Raw genomic sequence first — 25,664 nt, 5'->3', positions numbered from 1 at the left:
TTTGAAAAGAACGTTCCGGTCCCCGAAGGTGACGGACGTGGGCGTCCGCAGCTCGTCTTTTCAGTGGGCTCCCCTTGGGAGCACAGGGTGCCTTGGAGGGGTTCCCTGCCGCAGGGTGGCTTGTTGGGACCCCCTGGATCGGCGGTAGCCACGGGGGGGGGGTTTCCAGCTTTGCCCCAGGAGCCGGGAAGCGTGGGGGGTGCGCGGCGGCGCTGTCATGTCGCCGCGCATCTTCGCCAAGCGGAGCCTGGAAGGAAACAATCCATTGAAAGCTACAGCTGAAGTGCAGTGAGGTGGGGAGTCTCCCCAAATCTCTTGCAAATTTATCCAATTGACGAACTGCAGTCCTTTTAAAACTTTGTTTCAATCTCTGGAAAAGTTAAGATTGGAGGCGGATGGGTTTCCACCCCCCTTGGAAAATCGGCACTCGCAATATATATCTCTCTCGGAGGAGAGAGAGAGAGTTAAAAACTGACTTTCACTTCCCTTAAGCAATGGGAGAATGACTTTTTACTACAATTGCGAGAAAAAGGATGGCTGAGCTGATTTTTCTTTAAACTATTTATGGGAACTTTTGACTTGTTTTCTGACCTCCTGTGAAGGCTGAGCAAGATGGCCAACTTCCTCCTTCTTCTTTGTCTTCACGAATGAGATTCCTTTCTTAGAAGATTTTCTGGCTTTGAACTATTTTCCACCCTAGAGACCTCCAGGAGCCTCTTCTACTATGCACTTCCCCTGGATCTGGAATATTTGATTCAATTACTTGGCTTAGAGCTGCACTGGAAGATTAACATTCCCTTCTGGGTTTGCCTGCCTTGTGATCTCTCCCGGTTGTGCTTTTCCACAGATGCCATTTCTTTGCACAGACTTATAATTATCTCTCAGCTTCATGATGGGCCCTAAAAAATTACCGCCTGGCAAGGCATCTTCGGCCCCGACATCCTCCACGTCCGGTCCGATTACTCAACAGACACAATTGGTGGCATTTTTACAACCTAAAGCTCCTGAAGAGAGTTCAAAGGATTTATCTGTTCATCAAATGCTTCAAACTCTTTTAAAGGGACAGGACGAATTGAAAAAACAACTGACAGACTTAAATGATCAGCTCAGAGAAACACAACAACAAGCCACACAAAATAAACAGAGAATAGGTGTACTGGAGGAGGGCGCGGTTGGGATGAGAGAGGAGGTCAAGACAATTCAGAAGGGGAATATAGAATTTGAAAACTATATGATAAAGATGGAATTTGAAAGGATGTCCTTTTTTCCTTAGATTTCAAAATTTTCCAGAAACCGAGAATGAAGATCTTAAGGAGATTATGACCACAATTTTAGCAGAATACATCAAAAGAGATAAATAGCAGCTCTGGTGGGATATTGACCTGATATACAGGATCAACTCAGCATACACTAGAACACACAATGTTCCAAGGGAAGTCCATGTTAAATTTCTTAGAAAGACCACAAGAGATGAGGTCCTAGGTGTTCAAAGGGTGGGACCACTAAAATATAAAGACAAAGAAATAACCATTCTTAAACAGATTCCAAAGAAAGTAAGAGATAAGAGGAAGAAATATTCCTCTTTAGCAAAGAAATTATATAATAAAGGAGTCTGGTTCAGGTGCTTATTGCCAGAAGGTATGCTGATTTTCTGGGAGGGCAGCAGAATTAGAATTAATACAGTTGTGGAAGCGGAGGCTTTGATTAAAAAACATAATGCCCTCCTAGACGAAACAGGGGATAGTACACAAGATATGAAGGAGGGAGGGGCCGAGGCTCTGCCAGAAGACAGGGGGGAAGATCCAACACTGAGAAGACTCAGGTCACAAAAATGAATTGAAACATTATTGCAATTGTTGTTATAATGCAATTTTTGGAAGTGATACAAAAAAATGATTGAATATACTGATGATTTAATGTAAAACCAAAACTGCCAATGTTTATTCAAATGTTGATGTTTTTTTTTTTATTTCTCTTTTTAAAAGTTGCGAGATTTGGGGGGATTACCTGCCCCCGCATGATATAGCTGTCAAAAAATTTTATACCCTTTCTTTTACCCTTTTTCCTTTAAAAAATTTGTAAAAACCAATAAACAATTTAAAAAAAAAGAATGCCAACTTCAAGGATGCAAGTTCAAGTGATGCCCTCCCTCCTTTGGAAAAATTGATATTTATTCTACTTCTTCCTTACTAAATTTCCAAGAGACATAAAAACATGACTTTCAGAAAGGCATTTAAGGAGGTTACGCCTAAATAGTGGCACATTGCATTCACTGGTCACAATAAAGGCATTTGAGGAGAGGTGCATCATGCTACAAATGACACATTGTATTCATTGATCATAACAATATTAATTGATTTCTATTTTGAATTTTTCTCATGATGATACAGGGATCGGCTTCAAAAATTTCAGCAGAGTTTTCTGCCCAGTTGCTGGGTGGGCATGGCCATGGTGAGTGTGGCCTAGTTGGCCTCCTGAACCATGGTGGGGGGCATTTTTGCCTTCCCCAGGCTCTGGAGCCTTTCCTCAAGCCTCTGGGAGGGCAAAACCTGCCTCCTCTGGGCTCTGGAGGCCCTCCAGAGGTCCTCTGGAGGTCAGAAATGCCCCCCTCCCAAAGCCTCCGCACAGGCCTTACACTTACCTTGCATCCAAAATGGGTCATGGGGAGACTCCTGGGAGAGGTGGGGTAGGGTGGGTGGGGCCAGCCAGGGGTGGGATTCAGAGATTCTCTGAACCGGCCATAACATTAACTCCGGGTTCTTCCGAATCCAGGCAAACCCAACTAACATTCATAGTTTAAGTAGTAGAACTTCACTCCACACATTATGGGAAAAATTCTTACCTTATGCTACATCATGTTGATACAATTTTCCTTTACTTGCTCACCTGCCATGCCTACAATTAGCAATGACTACGGAAATATGTAACATTCAGACACTCTTTCTTCCAATCATCCATTTTGGTTTTAAATAAAAAATGGTCATTAAACAAGATCTCTGGATGCTTTAATAAGACTGCTAGAATTCTCTCTGATGCCCCCTCAAAGACAGATCCAGTGATTAATTAATTTCTGATTAGATTATGTAATGTCTTTGAGATAGTTGAGATAAAAGATTTTTTTTCTTTATCAAATGACTAAACTATTACATGAGCATTCTCATGCAGAATTTATTTCTTATATTCAGTGTACAAGCAAAGCTTAGGAAAGAAAATTGGCATTACAAATCATGGAAAGAATTACTTTCTCTTTCGGAGCTGTTACTGATACAGCTCTCTTTATACAGCTGCTATTTAAATGTACGATATATTCTCCATTACTATTTATTTATTCATTCATTTATTTGGCTGGAAATTGTTACAGGTTTTCATAAACTTATGAAAATATTATTAGCTCAGACAGAGGAGTCTTTATAGTGCACACAAATCAGAATCTATAGATTCAAAGGTTTGCAAGGACATAATATCATATCAAATCAAACCTTTATTACAGTCATAGACCAGCATACATAATATTGTATGAAGTCGGAAAGACCTCAGGTATGACTTCTTTCACACTTTCACACTTCTTAAATATTGAGTTCTATTCTGTTCCAGAAACCTTTTCCCCAACTCATATATCATCATCAAACACCCTTCAAACTAACTTTGACTTTGGATTTTTTTTAATCTGAAGATACAGTTGTGGATTTACTTATTTAAGATACTTTCAATAGCAAGTTCTGAAGGAATGGCTATCTCTCATCATTTGGAATCTACATGAAGGTTTAGGACATAGCAAATGATACTGTTGCCATGGTAACTATCTATCACCCTGACATTCTATCTCAAGATTTGAAATATGTTTAAACGTGCCCCCCACAACCCTCCTTGTATATCCACCGAAGTCATCTGTAACATTCACTGCGTGTGAATTTGTGACTTATGACCTGATTCCTCAAATCCTATTTGACATTTTTTTTACTGAGTAGGCTGCAATAGCTGACAACTATCCACAAGCTAACCATATTGACAGACATAAAGATAATTTTATAAACGTCAAACTGTCTGCCAGGAGGGTTTGCCAAATTGCCAGATGCCAGTTGGAATGTGTATGCTGATGCTTTGCTTTTGAGTCCTTTAATTGCCTTTTTAGAACAGGAAGATATGGCAACACGCTTTACTTCCGTTGTTAGCTGTGGTGTTCTATGTTCTAGAAACATAAAAAGAGAATTTATCTACCTCGCATCCATTATAGTCAAACTTACATTTTTAGTCAATTGCTTTGTTCTAGTGTTATCTGTCAATCTCCTATATTCTTTTTTGATATGTTCATGGCAACAGCTAGTGGCTGATAAATATTTAAATGGATGGATTCATCTATAATGATTTGACATTTGTTGAGCAGCCATTGCAACTCACATAATTGAGAAACAACTATCTTATTCTATTGCAAAGAAGGGAGAGTTATTCAAGATCACTTAGTGTGTTAAATATTGTATAGAAGAAAGCATTACTACTGTGGTCCTCCAAAAATGGGAGGTCCTATAAATTTCTTTGAAAATGGGATTCCCAAAACTTCTTATTGTCCTCATGGAAAACCTATACAGAGGATAGGAAGCCACAGTCAAAATGAGATGTGACAAAACAGATAGGCTTTGGTAGGCAAAGGTGATTGTATGCTCTCTTATTTTTTCAACCTACAGGTACATGCTGAATATACAGGTGAAACTCAAAAAAATTAGAATATCATGCAAAAGTTCATTTATTTTAGTAATGCAATTTAAAAGGTGAAACTAATATATGAGATAGACTCATTACATGCAAAGCAAGATAGTTCAAGCCGTGATTTGTCATAATTGTGATGATTATGGCTTACAGCTCATGAAAACCCCAAATCCACCATCTCAGAAAATTAGAATATTACATGCAATCAATAAAACAAGGATTGTACATAGAACAATATTGGACTTCTGAAAAGTATAAGCATGCATATGTACTCAGTACTTGGTTTGGGCTCCTTTTACAGCAATTACTGCCTCAATGCAGCATGGCATGGAAGCTATCAGCCTGTGGCACTGCTGAGGTGTTATGGAAGACCAGGATGCTTCAATAGAGGCCTTCAGCTCTTCTGCATTGTTCCGTCTCATGTCTATCATCTTTCTCTTGGCAATGCCCTATAGATTCTCTATGGGGTTCAGGTCAGGCAAGTTTACTGGCCAATCAAGCACAGTAATCCCACGGTCATTGAACCAGGTTTTGGTGCTTTTGGCAGTGTGGGCAGGTGCCAAGTCCTGCTGGAAAATGAAGTCAGTACCCCCATAAAGCTCGTCTGCGGAAGGAAGCATGAAGTGCTCTAAAATCTCCTGGTAGACGGCTGCATTGATCCTGGACTTAATGAAACACAGTGGACCAACATCAGCAGATGACATGGTTCCCCCAATCAACACAGACTGTGGAAACCACACTGGACTTCAAGCAGCTTGCAATGTGTGCCTCTCTATTCTTCCTCCATACTCCTGGTCCTTGGTTTCCAAATGAGATGCAAAAGTTGCTCTCATCAGAAAAGAGGACTTTGGACCACTGAGCAACAGACCAGGTCTGTTTTTCTTTAGCCCAGGTAAGACGCTTCTGATGTTGTTTGTTGTTCAGGAGCGGCTTGACAAGAGGATTACGACATTTGAAGCCCATGTCCAGGATCCATCTGTGTGTGGTGGCTCTTGATGCACTGACTCCAGCCTCAGTCCACTCCTTGTGAAAGTCCCCAACACTTTTGAATGGCCTTTTCCTGACAATCCTCTCCAGGCTGCGGTCATCCCTGCTGCTTGTGCACCTTTTTCTTCCATACTTTTCCCTTCCACATAACTTCCTATTAATGTGCTTTGATACAGCACTTTGGGAACACCTGACTTCTTTTGCAATTGCCTTTTGAAGCTTTTCCTCCTTATGGAGGGTGTCAATGATGGTTTTCTGCACAACTGTCAGGTCAACAGTGTTTCCCATGATTGTGATTCCTTCTGAACCAGACTGAGAGACCATTTGAAGGCTCAGGAACCCTTTGCAGGTATTATGGCTTAATTAGCTGATTAGAGTGGGACACTTTAAGCCTAGAATATTGCACCGTTTCACAATATTCTAATTTTCTGAGATTATGGATTTGGGGTTTTCATGAGCTGTAAGCCATAATCATCACAATTATGACAAATCATAGCTTGAACTATCTTGCTTTGCATCTAATGAGACTATCTCATATATTAGTTTCACCTTTTATGTTGCATTACTGAAATAAATGAACTTTTGCACGATATTCTAATTTTTCTAGTTTCATCTGTATGACAATGCCCAGCAAACAATAATACCTGCTTCAAGCAAGTTAAATATATACTCAGAAAATTAAGATGTAAATATTCCAGTTGATGAATATAGACTAAAAAAAAATTTTTTTTTTTTGCAAATAGTACCCATAATGGAAGAACAGAGAAGTAAATCTGCTGGCTTATACCAAAAGACTACTCTGTCCAACTTTGTATATCCACAGTGATAAAGTGATAAACAGATTTGAAGTCTCTCTCTCTCTCCCAAAGTTCATATCTCTATATCTATATATTTGTATATCTCTATTTCTCTATATCTCTATCATCGATATCGATATCATTGATATCTGTATCTCTCTCTGTGTATATATGTGTTTACAGATAGATAGATAGATAGATAGATAGATAGATAGATAGATAGATAGATAGATAGATAGATAGATGATAGATGGATGATAGATAGATGATAGATAGATAGATAGATGATAGATAGATAGATAGATAGATAGATAGATAGATAGATAGATAGATAGATAGATAGATAGATAGATAGATATACCGATACCGATACATATCAGTACACAGGCACAGACACACACACACACACTCACCCACCAAAAACTTGGCAAACGCTATTCTAGCTGTCGTCAGCAGATGTGTTAATATGTACTTAATTTTCTTTGTATATTTCCCTTTGATTATTCCCAGCAGAAAGAGTTTGGGTTTGTATTTTATTTGTTCTCCTGTAATTTCTTGCACCCATTTCCAAATTTTTGTCCAATATTTTTGAGTTTCTGGGCAAGTCCACATTATGTGATAGAAAGTCCCTTGTATTTTTTTACACCTCCAGCAGGTCGGATTCATGTTGGGGTACATTTTAGCCAATCTCGTTGGTGGTAAATGCCAATGATAAAACATTTTATACATATTTTCTTTGAGTGCTATTGATCGTGTTAGTTTATAATTTGTGTTCCAAATTCTTTCCCAATCCACTAAATCTATATTGGCCCACGCTATCATGCAACCTTTAACTTTTTCTTCTTCTAAAGTTAGTTCTAATAAATATTTGTAAATTTTCATTATGAATTTATTTTCTGGGCCAATTAAAATTTTATCTATTTGTTGTAATTCTGTGTATATTCCATATTCTTTTACATCTTTTTTGTATCTCGATTGTAGTTGAAGGTATGGCCACCAGTCCATATTTATATTTTGCTCCTTTAATTCCTGATTTGTTTTCAAATTTCCTTGGATGTCTAAAATTTCACTATATCTAACCATTTTCGATAGATCTGGTGTATTGGGATGTGTCATGGCTTCCATAGTGGAAAGCCATGTTGGTATTTTCATGTAGTATTTTTCTCTAATTTTATTCCAGACCTGTATCAGTGCATCTCTAATATAGTGTCTGTGAAAGTATTTTTGCTTCTTTTTACGCTTTTCCCATAGGAAAAAGTGCCATCCCATTTGCAAATCATGGCCCTCTAATGTTAATATTCTTTTATTTTTTTAAATTTATCCAATCCCTAATCCATGTTAATGCTGCTGCTTTGTAATAAATCTCCCAGTCAGGAAGTCCCATACCACCTCTGCTTTTGTCATACTGTAGAGCTTTCAACTTTATCCTGGCTTTCTTCCCTTGCCATATAAATTTTAATATAATCTTGTTCAATTCAATGAAAAAAAATCTAATTTTATGGAGATTGTTTGAAATAAGTATAATAGTCTCGATAATACATTCATTTTTATCACTGCTATTTTCCCTAATAATGCTAGTTGTAGTTTCCCCCATAATTCTAGATCTTTTTTTATTTGTTGCACTAATTTTGTATAATTATTTTCTTTTGTAGTTGAGCACTTTGCAGTTAGCCATATTCCAAGATATTTAACTTTCTTTGTCACTTGCAGTCCTATTATTCTTTCTAATTCTTTATTTTGTTCTTCCTTCAAATTTTTAGTTATCATTTAGTCTTTTCTCTATTAATCTTTAACCCCATCTCCATTTTTTTATTAATTTTTTTTATTTCTTGAATATACACAAACAAACAAGACACAACAAACACCATAAAAACATATTCTATTACAAATTATAAAAAGTGTGCCAATTGGTTACAAAGAACTTTCGTGCATCCCTTCCACAGTCATCACCTATAATCCATATCAAATTATATATTTTACATCAAATATATTTAGATATATTACTATCATCATACCTCATCCTTCATATGACTATAGTTGTTTTAACATCCCTTTATAACAAATATTCCAAAATTCAAAGCAAAACCACATAATGGCATTCCATTGTCTATTTTCAATATCATCCAACAACATTCTATCTTTGTGAAACATTCTAAATAAAAATTAATTATGTTTGATAACAAAGTTTCTAAACCTCCTTTCTTAATCACTGTTTACAATTTATAGCCAATTTCAATATTATAGGCTTTCATACATAACTAAGTTTCAAAACTTCCTTTCATGGTCACCATTTAAAATTTATACCAAATCTCCTCTTGTCAAACCAATATATATGTATACATTATATCATTATCAATTATTTCTCTAACTATATCCATGATCAATCCAATTTCAATATTATAGGCTTTCATACATAACAAAATTTCTAAACTTTCTTTCATGGTCACCATTTAAAAATTTATACCAAATTTTCTCTTGTCAAACCAATACATATGTATACATTATATCATTATCAATTATCTATCTAGCTATATCCATTATCACTTCATTTTTAACACAATACTCTAATTTTAACTATTTAGCTAGTATTTTGTTAATAGTTTTCATGTCTCAACCTGTGTATTTCCAGTAGTAGTACAGTCTTATTTATTTTGAACCTTCCTGAAGCTAGGATTGGAGCTGCTGGAGAGAAGGAGGGGGTGAGTCACAAGACAAAGACACTGAGGTGGGGGCCCTTAAACTCCATATCATTTGAACCTTCCTGAAGCTAGGATTGGAGCTGCTGGAGAGAAGGGGGGGTGAGTCACAGAGACAAAGACACTGAGGTGGGGGCCCGCGCGCCTAGCGGCGTGTGAATCATATATCTATAAACCAAAATAGCAATAATACATTCTGGATTAGTGTGTTTGAGATTGTGATTTTATTTATTTCAAAATGACTGGCTTAGTTCAATGTAATAGCTGTTTTGCACCTGTCTTTCACAGTACTCTTTTCAAATTTGGATACTGTCCCCTTTGTAAACAAATTACGAGTCTACATAGGCAGATTACCTATCTAGAATCTGTAATCTGTGCTCTCCAAGCAGAAACTAGGTGTCTACGTCAGCCATTCCACTCTATGGTGAAGCCACACTATCAGCCCCCTCTACCACAAAGATCTTGCAGGAGAAGAGCTGTCTGGACAACTGTGGGATCTGGCAGGTTGAGAGCTGTGAACCATAAACCCAAAGCTTTTGCTGTGACCCAGCAAAACAGATATAGTGCCCTTGCTGACCTTAATGGGGACACTAAAGAGATAGGTCAAGGCAGTTGTGATAATGATGACTCAAATAAGCAGGGGATCGTGGTCCAAAACGAAGAACTTTCTTCGGAAAGGCGAAAAGGGGAACCAGGTATCACACATCAGTCGCAGAAGAAGATCAAGGTATGTAAAAAGAGAAGTCACCTTCTGGTTGGTGATTCAATCGTAAGAGATGTTAATTTAGGAGAGGATACGGAGGTTTTAAAAGAGGTCAGGTGTCTGCCAGGTGCTACTGTCAGCAGAGACAAGAGGCGTATTCTTAAGATAGTCAAGAATGCAAGTAAGGACTGTGACGTTGATGCTATTATACATCTTGGCACTAATGATCTATCCCAGAAAGATGTACTTTCTGTGCAGAATGATTTCCAGAACTTGGGGTATGAACTTAATAGTATAGGTTGTAGGCTTATCTTTTCAGAGGTTTTACCTGTATATAAGGAACAAAAAGGGAAGGGCCAGCGTGTAGCAGAGTTTAATGTTTGGCTAAAGGAGTGGTGTAAAAGGGAAGGCTTTGGTTTTATTAGTCATGATGCCTGTAGCTGGTCCAATGAAAAACTGTACAAAAGAGATGGGTTGCACCCATCCAAGAAAGGAACTGAGTTACTTGGCATTAAATTCACAGATTTTCTTGATAAACATTTAAACTGAAGAGCGGGGACAGAGAATTAATAGATACAGAACATCTCTGTCCCCAGCAAACTAAAATTCATAGGGTTATAAATGCATGTAACATAGATGTGTGTGTGGGTAAGATTATCACTCCTGCTGTCAAGCAAAACCAAGCATGTAATAGTGATTGTCATACCATGTGCATGAATCACACAAGTGGCAAGAAAATAGGGGCAGTCAGGCATAATACAGGTTATGTAGACAGTAAACACAAGGTCAATCAAAATGGACTCAAATGTCTATATACCAATGCACAGAGTATGAGGAATAAACAGGGAGAATTAGAAATTCAAGTAAAAGAGGGCAGATATGATATTATTGCCATTACAGAAACTTGGTGGGATGAAACTGACAAATGGAACATACAGCTAGAAGGATTTAAATTATTTAAAAGAAATAGACCAAATAAAAGAGGAGGTGGAGTTGCACTATATATAAGAAATAACTACGTCTCTACAGAAATAGAGCACAACAATAATGAGAACTATCTTGAATGCATTTGGGTCAATATTAAAGGTTGTGGGGGAAATGACATTGCCATAGGTCTATACTACAGGCCACCCAACCAAGCAGAGGAAGAAGATGAACTTTTTGTTAGTCAGCTAACTAAGGTATGTAGGAAGCACACCACAATAGTAATGGGAGATTTTAACTACCCTGACATCAACTGGGAAACAAACTCTGCACCAAGTGGAAGATCCAACAGGTTCCTAACAAACCTAGCAGACAACTTTGTTTTCCAAAAAGTAGAGAACGAAACAAGGGGATCAGCCATACTGGACTTAATTCTCACTAACAGAGAGGAAATGATAGAAGGTGTTGAAGCCATAGGAACCCTGGGGGCAAGTGACCATGCAATATTGGAATTCAACATTATCCAAACACAAGTAGTAGAACAAAGTCAAACTAGAGTCTTGGACTTTAAGAAAGCTAATTTCAATAAACTTAGAGAAAGCTTGGGAAAAAATCCATGGATGAGAATCCTCGAGGGGAAAACAACTCAAGAAGCTTGGGAAATATTGAAAAATGAGATTAGAAAAGCCCAGTCTAACACAATACCAATGAAGAAGAAAAACAACAGCTCCCAAAAGAAACCAGCATGGCTGCATAAACAACTATCTGACAAACTGAAAGACAAAAAAAGTAAGTATAAAAAGTGGAAGGAGGGGGACATAACTAAGGCAGAATATCAGCAAATAGCCCGAGCCTGTAAAGATGAAGTGAGGACAGCTAAGGCTCACAATGAAGAAAGGCTTGCCACAAAAGTAAAAATTAACAAAAAAAGCTTCTTCCAACATGTTAAAAACAAGAAAAAAGTTAAGGAAACAATTGGTCCATTGCTAGGAGAAAGTGGCAAGAAGGTGACAAGCAACAGGGAGAAAGCAGAACTATTTAACTCATGTTTTGCATCTGTCTTTACACAAAGGGATAAAACAGTCCAACCTATCAAAAGCAGCACCACAAAATTAGGAACACAAATTGAAATAGGGAAGAAAATGGTAAGTGAGCACCTGTCTACCCTAGACGAGTACAAATCACCAGGACCGGATGGATTACACCCCAGAGTTCTGAAGGAACTAGCAGACGAGATCTCAGAACCACTGAATTATATCTTTCAGAGATCCTGGAACACCGGGGAACTACCAGAGGACTGGAAAAGAGCTGATGTGGTTCCCATCTTCAAAAAAGGGAAAAAATTAGATCCAGGAAACTACAGACCTATCAGCCTAACTTCAATACCAGGAAAGATTCTGGAAAAAATAATCAAGCAACGAATTTGCGAACACCTAGAAGCAAACAAAGTAATAGCCAAAAGCCAACATGGATTTGTCAAAAACAGATCATGCCAGACTAATCTTATTGCATTCTTTGATAATGTGACAAAATTAGTGGACCAGAGGAATGCCGTTGATATAGTTTACTTGGACTTCAGTAAGGCTTTTGATAAGGTAGACCATAACCTACTACTAGATAAAGTAGAAGAATGTGGGTTAGACAGCATCACCACCAGATGGATTGGTAACTGGCTGACCAACCACACTCAACGTGTAGTTCTCAATGGAACTGCATCTACATGGAGGGAAGTATGCAGTGGAGTACCCCAAGGCTCTGTTTTAGGCCCAGTACTCTTCAACATCTTCATCAATGATTTGGATGAGGGAATAAATGGGGAACTCATCAAATTTGCAGACGATACCAAGCTGGCAGGAATAGCCAACACTCCAGAAGATAGGCTTAAGATACAGAAGGATCTTGACAAACTTGAACATTGGGCACTATCTAATAAAATGAAATTCAATGGTGAAAAGAGTAAGGTTCTACATTTAGGCAACAAAAACGGAATGCACAGGTACAGTATAGGTGATACCTTACTCAGTAGTAGTAACTGTGAAAGGGATCTTGGAGTCCTAGTGGACAACCATTCAAATATGAGCCAGCAGTGTGCAGCAGCTGCCAAAAAAGCCAACACAGTTCTAGGCTGCATCAACAGAGGGATAGAATCAAGATCACGTGAAGTGTTAATACCACTTTATAATGCCTTGGTAAGGCCACACTTGGAATACTGCATTCAGTTCTGGTCGCCACGATGTAAAAAAGATGTGGAGACTCTAGAAAGAGTGCAGAGAAGAGCAACAAAGATGATTAGGGGACTGGAGACTAAAACATATGAAGAACGGTTGCAGGAACTGGGTATGTTTAGTTTAAGAGAAAGAAGGACTAGGGGAGACATGATAGCATTATTCCAATATCTCAGAGGTTGCCACAAAGAAGAGGGAGTCAAACTATTCTCCAAGGCACCTGAGTGTAGAACAAGAAGCAATGGGTGGAAACTAATCAAGGAGAGAAGCAACTTAGAACTGAGGAGAAATTTCCTGACAGTGAGAACAATTAATCAGTGGAACAGCTTGCCTCCAGAAGTTGTGAATGCCCCAACACTGGAAGTCTTTAAGAAGTTGTTGGATAGCTATTTGTCTGAAACGGTATAGGGTTTCCTGCCTAGGCAGGGGGTTGGACTAGAAGACCTCCAAGGTCCCTTCCAACTCTACTATTGTATTGTATTGTATTTTGCCTTATGTGGGATTAATCTTCTGGTTATTTCCTTAATCAACTTTGTGTGGACTACTCTTTGCACCTTGTTGCTTGTTGCATGTCTTATAAATTCTCGAAACCCTCCATCAGCTTCTTTAATCACCTTATTTTTGGTTATCAGTAGTGCTTTTGTCAAAGTTCCTCTCCTTAAATCCATCAATTCTTCTCTTTTTTCTCCTTCTATACCTTGAAATCTTGGGTAGAGCTCCTTTCCATCTCTCTTCCCTTTCCATGTTCCATTCTTTCCATTTCCAACCATGCACAAATCACTGTCAATATCCACTGTTATCTTGCCTCTTTATTCATTTTTCCCTTGGGTTTTTGAGACTCTAACCTCCACTGTTTCCATTAGCTGACTATCTTCAATTTCATCAAATTTTGCTGTATTACCATCTATATTTTCCAATTTCTTCTCAATTCTCTCTGTTGTTTCTAATAATTTTTGAATTTCAAACATAATCTGCTGTAATGTTATGGTTTCTTCTTGGTATTGTGTCATTGTCCAATTTATAAACACTGCCACTCTAGTTGGAGAACAAAGCTTTGTTTTTCACTTCTCTCTCGCTTCCAAAGAGACATCCAAATGACACCTGCATAAACAACCCCTCTTATCTCTTTGCAAGCTAAAACCTTTGAAGTGCAAGGTCAAAATGATCAAAGAAAAGAGAGAGGAAAATATTTCCAGAACTCAGCCTCCAACCTCCAACTGGCAGTGTAACATCTTTTCCCTCTGATGTTACTGCTATCTTTATATTCCTTTTATATCCTCTTTATATTCCAAGCTTAAAAGAAACAAGGCTCTTAAATAGAACAAAATAAAAAGAAAAAAACCCATCCAAGCCAGTATTGTGAAAATAAAAATAAAGATTTAATCCATAGGTTTAAAAAAGTAGTAGAAGAAAAGCCAATACTTTCACTTTAAAAACTAGGAAGTGTTTGCAAAACTTCCATCCCTAGAAGACAATTTTAAAAAAGGATAACGCACTGTCCAAAATAGCTTAAATTCACCACTTATTTTCTTTTCTTTTCTTTACAAGTTTGATTTTTGGGCAGTCTCTTTTGTAAAAATAAAATTTCCTCACCAGTTGGACACACTTTTTCTTATTGTTCAAATTTTTATTGGTTTTAAAAAAAAATTCAAGGAAAAAGGGTTATAGGGTTATAAAACATTTTGACAGCTACATTGTGCGGGGGGAGAAGCCCCCCCAGGTCTTGCAACTTTTCCAAACAATGATAGAAAAATATCAATATTTACCTAAGTATTAGCAGTTTTAAATTTAACACAAAATCATCAGTATGTTTCAATCATTTGTTTTGTATCACTTCCATAAAAGTACATTGTAGCAACAATTACAATAGTGTTCCAAATCACTTTTGTGATCTGAGTCTTCTAGCTGTTGCATCCTCTCTCCCATCCACCGGCTGAACCTTAGACCCTCCCTCCTTTGTTTCTTGTGTAACATCCCCCATTTCACCTAAAAGAGCACTGTGTTTTTTAGCGAAAGCCTCTGCTTCCACTGGTGTGTGAATTCTAATTCTGCTGCCCTCCCAAAAAATCAGCATGCCTTCTGGAAATAGCCATCTAAACCAGACCCCGTTATTATATATATATATTTGCTAAGAAGGAATATTTCCTTCTATTATCTCTTACTTTCTTTGGGATCTGTTTAAGAATGGCTATTTCTTTATCTTTATATTTTAGTGGTCCTCCCCTTTGAGCTCCTAGAACCTCATCTCTTGTAGTTTTTCTAAGATATTTGATATGAACTTCCCTTGGAACATTGTGTGTTCTTGCATAGGCTGAGTTAACCCTATAGATCAAATCAATGTCCCACCAAAGCTATTGTTTATCTCTATTAATATATTCTGCTAGTATTGTGGTCATGATCTCCTTGAGATCTTCATTCTCAACTTCTGGCAAATTTTGGAACCTAAGAAAAAAAGACATCCTTTCAAATTCCATTTTTAACATCTGATTCCCAAATTCTGGATTTCCCCCTGGATTGTTTTCATCTCATCTCTAATCCCAACCGCCCCCTCCTCCAGCACACCAATCCTCTGTTCATTCCATGTGGTTTGCTGCTTCATCTCTCTGAGCTGTTCATTTAAATCCTGCAGTTGTTTTTTGATTTCGTCCTGTCCCTTTAAGATGTTTTGGAGCATCTGTTGAGTAGACAGGTCTTTTGCACTCTCTTCAGAGGCTTTAGGTTGTAGAAAAGATCCCATTTGTAACTGGTGTGCAGGGCTGGACATGGAAGATGTTGGGGCCGACGAGGCCTTACCAGGTGGCAATTTCTTTGGATCCATCATGAGTCTCAGAGATAATTGTTACAAAGAGATGGCGTCTGTGGGAGAGCACAGCCGGCAGGGATCACCAAACAAGCAGGTCCAAAGGAGAACAAGTCCTCTAGCAGAAAAATTAAGGCAGATAGGTGGGTCAAAATATTCGAAATCCAGGGGAGTAACATGTTTGAAGAGGCTCCTGGAAGTCTCTGGGGTGGAAGTTAGTTGAAAGCCATAAAGTTTTCCAAGGGATGAGTCTCATTCATAAAGACAAAGAAGAAAGAGGAAGTTGGCCATCTTGGCTCAGCCAGTATAGGTGATCAGGAAACAACAAAGTCAAAATTTCCATAAGTAGTTTAAAAAAGAATCAGTTCAACCATCCTTTCTCTCACAGTTGTAGCCAAAAAAAAAAGATTTTTTCCCATTATTTAAGGAAAGTGAAAGTGGTTTTCAAACTTTCTCTCTCCCCCATGAAAGGGAGAGATTTTTCAAGCGCCGCTTTTCTGAGGGGGGTGGAACTTTCCCTCCCCCAATCTAAACTCCTCCAGAAGTTGAAACAAGCAAGGCAGAAAAACTGCGAAACAGTCAGGAATGTAAAAGTAGTAAAAGACCTGGGGAGACCCCTCGGCTCACCGCGCTTCAGCTGCTGCATTCAAATTAGTCATTTCCTTCCTGGCTGCACTCGGCGAAGCACGCGTTGGGATTCCACGTGCTCCCTGCGCTCCACGGCTTCTGGGGCAAGGCTGGAGACCCCCCCCATGGCCGCCGCCATTCCAGGGGGTCCCAGCGAGCCGCCCCTATGGCAGGGCACCACTCCAAGGCACCCTGTGCTCCCCTAGGATCCAGGGGAGCCCACCGAGGCAGTGAGAAGGCAGACGCACGCATCTGTCGCCTTCGACTGCCGGAAATCATCTCGGACACACTTCTCTTTCCACTTTCCTCCGGTTGCGGAGCTGTCCCGACTTCAGCAGCTTGGGGCTGCACTTCTATCGCCGGCTAGAAGAGATTATCTTGGATCAATCAGTGACTTTGCGATGTCCCTGAGATCAGCAACTCTTCCCTGTCAACGTCTCTTCGGGATGGTTTAGGTCCAGATGGACCACCCAGCAGTGAAAGTATCAGCTGCGATCTTGGAGTTCTGAGATCGCACGTCCGTATCGTCGTGCCATCAGCTCCTTTCTCTACATCTCCATATTTTTCTAATTCTCGCATTAAACTGTTTCCTGTTTCTAGCAGATCTTCTATAATGAATACCAAATCATCTGCAAAGGCCTGAATTTTATACTCCTCTCTTTTAATTTTAGTTCCTCTTATCTCTGAATTTTGTCTATTTCTTATTAGCAGAGTTTCAGGATAAATACCAGAGATGATAGTGGGCAACCCTGCCTTATTCCTTTCATTATTTTAAAGGTCTCTGTACTTTCCCCATTTAATAATATATTTGTCCTTTGGGTAGAGTATATTGTTTCTATTAATCTTTCAAATTGGTCCCCTAATTTCACATTCTTAATTTGCTGCATCATGAATTCAAAATTTAAATTGTCAAATGCCTTCTGTGCATCCAGAAAAACAAGTGCCACTTGTTTCTCTGGATGCGCCTCATAGTACTCTAAGATATTTGCTACTATTCTGGTATTGTATTGTTGGAAGAAATCCATTTTGGTCTGGATGTATATAGTCATTTAATAGTTTTTTCAGTCTCTCCGCTATTATTGTTGTGAATATTTTATAGTCGGCATTTAACAATGAGATTGGCCTATAGTTTTGAATCTGTTTTTTATCTGCACCTACTTTAAATATTAATGTACTATGTGCTTCCCTCCATGATACAACAACAACAAGGGTTTTATCAATTCGTTCAATTCATCTATTATTTTATACCATTCTTCTGGAAATCCATCTGGGACTGGCGTTTTATTATTTTTCTGTTTTTGGATCACCTGTTTCAATTCTAGTTTCATTATTTTTTTGACAACATTTCTTTCATGTCTTCTGTTATTGACGGTGTTTCTTCTCCATTCAGATATTCTTTTATTTGTTTTTCATCTGCTTGTTCCCCTTTATACAGATTCTCAAAGTACTTGTATGCAATCTATTTCTTCACTTCCATTGTATGTTGTAATTCACCAGTTTCGTCTTGAAGTTGATATATTAATCTTTTTTCTCTCTCTTTTCTCAATCTGTATGAAAACCACCTACCAGGTTTATTTGCTTGCTCAAAGAAGTTTTGTTTTGTTAGTTTTAGGCCCTTTACCATTTCTTCCTGGTCTGATATATTTAATTCATGTTTTGTTAACATCCAATCCTTTCTAATTTTATCATTCTGTGGTTTATTTTGTAATTCTATTTCTAAATTTTTAATTTCCTCCTCTAATATCTTCTGTTGTGCCCATTTCTCTTTGTTTCTTTTTGCTGAATATGCTATAATAATTCCGCGGGTATAAGCTTTCACGGTGTCCCATAGATTTTATATAGATGTCTGTTCTTTTATGTTTTCCTTAAGGAATAACTCCAATTCGTTTCTACATTTTTGAATAAATTCTTTTTCTTTTAATATTTGCAAATTTAACATCCATCTTTGTCTAATCTTTTTTTTCGTTCTCAAATTATTTTAATGGGGCTGTGATCTGCCCATGTATTTGGTAATATTTCAATTGTATGTATTTCTGCCCCAATTTCGCCATTCATCCATGCCATTTCAATCCGTGACCAGGATTGATGTGGATTGGAGTAAAAGGTTAATTGTTTTTTTTTCTGGTTCCATTTTTCTCCAAATATCTATTAAATTTAGCTCCTCCATCATCTCAAAGCAAGTTGTTGGTAATACTTTTTTTATTTTTTGTTTTTTTGTCACTTACATAATCTTTTTTACTGTGGACTATGGCATTATAATCTCCTATTATACAAATATTTCTCCATCCAATTTCTCTAATTTCTTTGTGTAGTTTTTTTATAAAAGTCTTTCTGATTTTCATTTGGGGCATACATTGCTACCAGTAGTACTGATTTTTGGTTTATCCCTATCTCTATCACTAATATTCTTCCCTTTGGGTCTGCATAAATTAAATTTGTCTTTAGCCCATCTTTAACATATATCGCTATCCCTTTTCTCTTTTCTTCTGCTAATGCTGCATATAGTTTTCCTAATTTAGGACATTCCAGGTATTTTATATCTTGTTTTTTAATGTGTGTTTCCTGTAAGCATATTATATCTCCCTTTTGTTTTGTTAATTGCCCAGATAAGCTTTCTTTTTGTTGGTGAATTTAAACCATTAATATTTACTAACAACAATTGAATTTCTTCTTCCATCCTCCTAATTCTCTGCCTGTCTTTATTTTTTATTAACTAGCTTCTTTTTTGGCTCCTTGTTTTTGGTCTCACTTCTTCCTCTTTCTCTGTTGCTTTTTCTCCTCCCTACTACTTTCTCCTTGTTCTCCTTCCATTGTTCTCTGTTGTTGTTCTTCCTGGCTTCTATATTCCAACTCCTCCTTACTACTCTGTTTCTCTTCCGGGCTCACTAATTGCTCATATAAATCTTGTGCCTTCTCCAGATTGTCAACTTTAATCCTTTTCTGCTGCCAAGTTACCAGCATCCCTTCAGGTACCAACCACCTAAATAGTATATCTTGTTTAATCAGTTGTGTTGCCAGAAATCGATAGTCTCTCCATTGCGCCCTCACTCTTCATGGAATTTGTTTCAGGGTTTGTATCTCTTTCCCTTTGTACACCATCGTCTCGTCTCTTGTTATTCTATAAATTATATCTCTCACTTTTTTCCTCGTGAATCTAATGTGTACTTACTTCTCTAGGCAATCGGTGTCTTCTGGCATAATTAGTGCTTACCCTGTATATATCATCCAATTCATTTAGGATCTCATGCTTGTCTCTTTGTAACATCTCTGCTATTAATTCTGACATTATCATTTGTAAATCTTCCTCTTTTGTCTCTGTTACATTCTCAAATTGGAGATAAAATGCTGCACGATCCATTTCCAGGTGGATGAGGGAGTATTCTAAGTTTTTGGTTGATGTTTTCATCTGGTGTTCAACTAAGTCTAGTTTATTCTCCATTTGGTCTGTTCTTTTTTCTACCACTTTTATTAATGGTTCATTTTTTTCCAGTGTTTGTTGTATTATTCCCATTTCATGATCTAATTTCTGTATGTCATTTTTAACTTCATTTTTCATTTCACTCATCTCTATTTTCATTTCATTCATATCTGTTTTCAATTCACTGTGTTTTTTAGCTACTCTCTCTTGAAGCTTGGTCATGGTTTCTTGGATGGTTAGCAATGCTGCCTGCACATTTTCGATATTCGATCCGGAATCTGGTTTTTCCATTGTAGTCATTCCTTCTGTTGACCTTTGGGATGCTGGAGAAGCAGTCAATACCTTTGTCGCTGGATTTACAGTTGTCTTTTTCCCGATTTTCAGTGATGTTGTGATATTCACCATCTCTTTTAAATTTTTATCTTGCTCTTTTAATATATTATATATGTTGTCCCAAATTAGCATCCAATATCTTGACTGTTATTTTTATTTCAACTTATCTTTTTCCCCCTATCAATATTCTTTTCCCCCCTTTTTTTATTACAATCCTAAATTTGCTATTAATAGGCTATACACTGTTACATTAGATATTACTGATAATACAATATACAGTATATATATATATATATATATATATATATATATATATATATATATATATATATATATATATATATATATATATATAAATTAGTCAATAACAACTAGTAATAATAAGAAGGAAAAAGCAAACACAGAGAGAGAAGGACAGAGAGAGGAAGCCTCAGTACTCAGTACTCATTTATATCAACAGCGCTATATTTTAAGAATGCAATTATTTCATTATATCCTTAGTGTAATTACTGCAATTAATTCAAATAGATATTTATAACCATAGACTTATATATATAAGGATATCCACAAGCTTTCCACTTACTTGTTTATAAATATAAATATAAATTTGAGTAATTGTTTATAGGTATTATAAATATTATATATAAATATTATATATAATTGTAACTTATTTTACTAAACTATTAATGCAGTCAATTCGTTCGACACTTTTTCTTTTACTTTTTTATGTTCTGGGTTGAATTACTTTTCTTTTCAGTCTTTGCAAAATTGTCCACACTCTTCTGTTCTAAATAGTTCTAGATAATTTCAGCACAGCTATTGCATCAGCCTTCCCCTTCCATTTTGTTGTCCTCTTCTTTTTCCTAACTGCTATCTGTCAGCCCCCCCCCCCAAGCACACCACCATTCTCCAAGTCCTCCTTCTTTCTCAGTTTCTTTTCCACCACTTGAGTCTGTATGTCTTAGTGTCAGTTTGTGCTCTTTCTTATTGTCTCCCCTGCACTCGCTCACTTATGCCAATTAGTTCTTTCGGGGCGGTCTTTGCCTCTAAAAATCTGCCGCTCTCATTCCTACAAGTGGCCACTCAGTTATAGGACTCTAACCCGATCTCTACAGACTCACTGCTTTGCCCGTTCTTCTCTGCGATCTTCCTTTTCTGCCAACACTCACCCCTGTTTCCACTCGCAAGCTAATCCACTAATCCACTTGATGACACAACAGGTTGATTAAATTCATCCTTCCCCTTTTAGATAGTTTGTCGAGACTTCAAGTCCACCATTGAAACAAGGCAGACGCTTGCATGCTGGATTAAAAGGGTATCCCCACATTGTAGCGGGTGGTCGCCCTCCGCCTCGTTAATCCTAGGGTTTCCCTACTCCTCCACGTCTCTCTCCAAGATCAGTGAAACCCCAGCAGGGGTCCTCCAAATGTTTAGATTGAGATAAGAAGTCAGAGCCCTGATTTCTTCCCCATACTCATCCCAACGTCACCACCCGGAAATCTGCACTTCAGTTTCAACTTCAACAGTAAAGGAACCAACAGTCATCATATATGCCATTGATTAGCACAATAAAGATCTAAACATTATTCATATTTCTTGATGAAAGTATACTTACAAAGATCATAATTGTGCAGCAATAGTTTTCCCTCTGGCACTCATTGAAAGTAAAAGGAGAAATGTATTATTACTGTTGGATAAAACCCATGGAAAGATTTGAGAAAATTTGGCTATTTTGGGTAGCCAAGAAAAGAAAACAATGGATAATTGAAAAATTAAATTTATATTTCTCATTTGAGACACGATGACCAGAGTCACGTTACCATGGTTTGATATTATAGAGAATGGGTTCAGTTGAGAAATCCATAGCCCTTAGAAAGATGGAAAGAAAAAGAAAGAAAAGGACAACCAAAGTAAAATGGACTTACTTGCTTACCACAGCAATGGGTAAACTGGTGGAAGACATGGAAGAATAGATTTTGGACAGGTGTATCTATGTGGTTACTAAGAGTTAATACTGATTGAATAACTCATAATCAGTAAATCAAGGCCTATAGGTGAGAATAAATTGAAGTGAATCGAAATGCATTCACTTGCATTATTCAAACACATGCATCCACTATGCTATTCTGTGTTAAGCAACATTCTGCAAAGAATGTTCAGAAAAAAAGAGTAAAAGCTCAGAAAAAGAGTAAAAAGTAATAAGCAAAAATAATTAAAACAGGAAATAAGAGAAATGGAAAACAAATATAAATTTATTTACATCAACACTACTCGCTATACATATTTTTCTGATCTTGCTTATTCATATGCTGCTTTCCTTATTTTAAAGTTATTAATCTGGTTTTTGTGGATTTCATCACTTCTTTGAACTGTGACTCTTAGTTACTCTTCCTTTCAAACCATTCATTATTTTTTCATATATTTGTTTTGCCATTCAGTCCTTTCTGATTATCTTTTAATCCTCACCCTCACACTCCCCAATTTATTTTCTTCTCTCTGGTCTCTCGCTTTTCTATGATCATGATTATGTTTTTCCATCCCCTGTTGTTAGCAACATTTAATAAGTTGCCTGCTATTCATTAAAGCATATCATAGCACTTGGAGCCTTCCAAAGGAATGTGGCATTCTAAGAGTTGCTTTAACTTTATTCAGACAGCTTCTTAAAGTAGTGACATTGCTCACAGGCTCATATTGTACTCTAAGTTGGACAATGAAATCACATTGTTGGTTTGACTTAAATCCTTAAAGTTCTTTTTCTTCTGTTTGACGTACCTAATTATTCTTATTTTTGCTGTTGCTAACAACAGTATTAGTGAAGGTAATACTGTATAGAGTGTATCATTATGTTTTGGTGTTTCACATATCTCATACTTTCAAGTTTTAAGCATAGTGCACAGTGCATCCATCCTGACTCGTCCTCTCAACAGCATTCAATATCATTGGTATCCTTCTGGGCTGACTCCAGGTGTTTGAGATGAGTGGCACTGTGCTATGCTGGTTATCCTCTTTCCTCCATGGTCAGTGTTGGTAGGTGGGAAGGGATCCAGGCTGTGGTCTCTATTTTGGGGGTGCCTTCATTCTCTGTCCTTTCCTATTTAACATCTACATGAGACTACTGGGTGAGGTGATCTATCAAATTGAAGCGAGATATTTTTAATATGTGGATGACACTCAGCTTTATATCTCTGCTCTAGACCCTTTGAGATATACTGTGGATGTCCTATCCCAATATCTGGCAGCTGTTCGGGTGAAACAGCTTAACTCAGCCCTAGCAAGACAGAGCAGTTGAACATATTTGGACATCCAGAGAAAAGACTCTTCCATTTTTAGTTCTGAATGGGAAACAGTACACCAGCGAGTCCCAGTGCACAATCTGAGGGCCTTCCTAGATTCACAGCTTGCATTGAAGAACAGATGGCAGCTATAGCTAAGAGACCCTTTGCACATCTTTGGATAGTGCACCAGTTGTACTCATTGCTGGCTCAGAAGGCCCTTGTCATTGTCACCCATGATCTTATAACCTCCTACTTAGATTACTGTAACAAACTGTATATGAAGCTGACCTTGAAGAGCATTCAGAAACTTCAATTTGTGCAAAATGCAGCTGCATGGGTAGTAAATGGTGCTGGCTATATGGCACATATAACACTAATACTCCATGAGCTGCACTGGCCACCAGTATGTTTCCAGGTGCAATTCAGCATCATGGTTGTCAACATTAAATGGCTTGGGACAGGTTACCTGAATGACTGTCATTTTCCAAATGTTTCTATCCATCCAGCTCACTCCAATAGATTGGCTGACAGAATTTGCAGCATGTCCAAAGAGTGTCAAATGGCAGGAACTAAAACAAGGGCTTTTTTTGCAGTAGCCCCTGCTCTATAGAATATTTTCCCCTTGGCGATTAAAATGGCCCCAATCCTGCTGACCTTTCCAAAGCTTTAGAAACTTGGCTATGGATCCAGGCATGGAGATTAGAATGTGTGAAGGGCCCTGTTACTTGGCTTTACTATTAGTTGGTTTATGATCATGGCTTCTGTTTATAGTTAGTCATTTTGAGGATATTTTCATTGTTTTAATGTTTTGAATTATTATATAATTTTAGAATTGTAAGCTGCCCAGAATCGGTTGCCTGAACTGGGTAGCTATAGAAATTGAACAAATATTAATAACAGTACCAGTGCTTTATCTTTTACAGAAAATATTTTCTAAATAATAGTTCTAAAATTTCTAAGTGATTCCTGATTCATGGTAGAAGCTATTTATCCTGTTAAAGTTTCATTGTGGATTTGTCTGATGGCAAGTACAGGCACATTTAACGCACCCTATCTGAAAGACATGGATATTGAAATATTGAACTTAGTGGGTGTGAAAATTGTACGAGCCTTTCACAGCATGTATAATTTTGGAAGACCCAGCATTCCAAATCTCCTGACGAGTGTTTTTACAGGGGACAACTGCTAATGATGCAATGTAAGTTGTATTATATAGTGTGATGTTTATTAGAATACTTGTCAAATTATATTTCTGATAGAAGGGGATAAATTGTAGGATCCTTTGAAATTGATACTGGCAGGTTTTAGCTTAAGTGGTCTTGGTATTCAACAAATTGTTAAAGGACAGGAAGCTGCTTATTGTTGCAGAACAAGCTTCTGTTAGTATCATTACAGCATCTGTTTCCTATCTTTGGGGATGTTGTGACTATCAGGGGTTGAAGCAATCCATGTGTGATTCTCTTTATTGCTCTACTGCTTTTCAAATTACAGGAAATATATTTTCAGGGTTGCTTTGCTATCTATTTCTTTGAAAAATTTCTATTCTTTATACAGTAGCTACCTTTTCCATAATAAAGTGCTTCCAGGCAAGACCATTTCTGAATCCAGGAATCTACCTTACAGGATATTTTTTTTAAATGCTTCTCTTTCTCTCAGCTTTTGTGTAAGAATACACTAGAATTGCTTTTCTGTGGGATCCACAATCATTGTTGAGATAAATGATTTAATTACTATGCATTATTTCTATGCAAGGTCAATGTGATAATGTCTCACAGGAGAAACATTATGCAAATAGCATTTATTTTAGTATAAAATGCTGTTGAATTACATTTTTGCTGTCATATCTTGCTAGAGATTGACAGAACTCTAATTGTTATAGAGAAGCTGAACCATAATGACTTGCACATGCGTATGATTTTATTTTTAATCATTTTAATTTCATTCTAACACCTTGCCTAATATATCTAATATCTGCATGTATAAGCTTCTAAGTTATCATTATAAAATCCTATTGTTGAATTGCTCTACGTCTCCATACCCACAAGTTAGAAAGCAAATATTTGTTCATTCGTGCTTTTCCAAAGGTTTTTGATGATATAATATATAGCAACAATATTTTGTGCAAGGTGTAAGGAATAAGTAATTTGGATCTGTATTTTTTAATCTCAAATAAAT

This window comes from Natrix helvetica (genome assembly GCF_964273705.1).
Source record: "Natrix helvetica genome assembly, chromosome: 6".
Lineage (NCBI taxonomy): Eukaryota > Metazoa > Chordata > Lepidosauria > Squamata > Natricidae > Natrix > Natrix helvetica.
This window is presented reverse-complemented; position numbering follows the sequence as displayed.